The sequence below is a fragment of the Salminus brasiliensis genome, chromosome 3 (assembly GCF_030463535.1).
Source record: "Salminus brasiliensis chromosome 3, fSalBra1.hap2, whole genome shotgun sequence".
Lineage (NCBI taxonomy): Eukaryota > Metazoa > Chordata > Actinopteri > Characiformes > Bryconidae > Salminus > Salminus brasiliensis.
In genome coordinates, this window is record NC_132880.1 from 17,049,711 (window position 1) to 17,050,553 (window position 843).

The following is an 843-nucleotide window of genomic DNA, read 5'->3' on the forward strand; positions in this document are numbered from 1 at the left end:
CCATTCTACTCTGAGAACTCCTGCTCTTGTCTGATCTCCAAAGCTACCCAGGGTCAAGCCTGGGTATTACCGAAATGGGAGACTGTCTAGGAATACCAGGTGTTGTAAGCATTTCCAAACCTGCAAACAATTTTAAATGTTGGTGTGTTGAAATGAAATGCTTTTTCTTGGTTTTGAACAAATATGGTCTCAGTTATGAAATTTAAGTGCTCTAATTCTCAGGCAGTTTCCACTTAAGCCAAACCACCTTAAAAACGCCTGATCTCGTCTAATCTCAGGAGCTAAGCAAAATAGGGCCTGGTTAGTACCTGAATGGGAGACTGTCTGGGAATACCAGGTGTTGTAAGCTTTTCCAATCCTGTAAACAATTTTAAATGTTGGTGTGTTGAAATGAAATGCTTTTTCTTGGTTTTGAACAAATATGGTCTCAGCTATGAAATTTAAGTGCTCTAATTCTCAGGCAGCTTCCACTTAAGCCAATCCACCTTAAAAACACCTGATCTCGTCTAATCTCAGAAGCTAAGTAAAATAGGGCCTGGTTAGTACCTGAATGGGAGACTGTCTGGGAATACCAGGTGTTGTAAGCTTTTCCAGTCCTACAAACAATTAAAGCTAATATTTCCATGTGCTTTCTATCTTTCGCACAAATACGTATTTTAAACTCGTTTGTGTTGTTTGTGTTGTTGATGTGTTGAAATGGAATGCTTTTACTTAGTTTTGAACAAATATGGTCTCAGCTATAAAATTTTAATGTTCTAGTTGTCAGTGATCCTCTGCTTACGCCATTCCACCCAAAATGGGAGACTGTCAAGGAATACCAGGTGTTGTAAGCATTTCCAATCC

General features: G+C 39.0%; 1 pseudogene; it reads left to right on the forward strand.

Moving 5' to 3' along the window:
• Window positions 1–469: 469 nt before the first annotated feature.
• On the forward strand, window positions 470–587 carry LOC140552367 (5S ribosomal RNA; annotated as a pseudogene).
• Window positions 588–843: the final 256 nt, after the last annotated feature.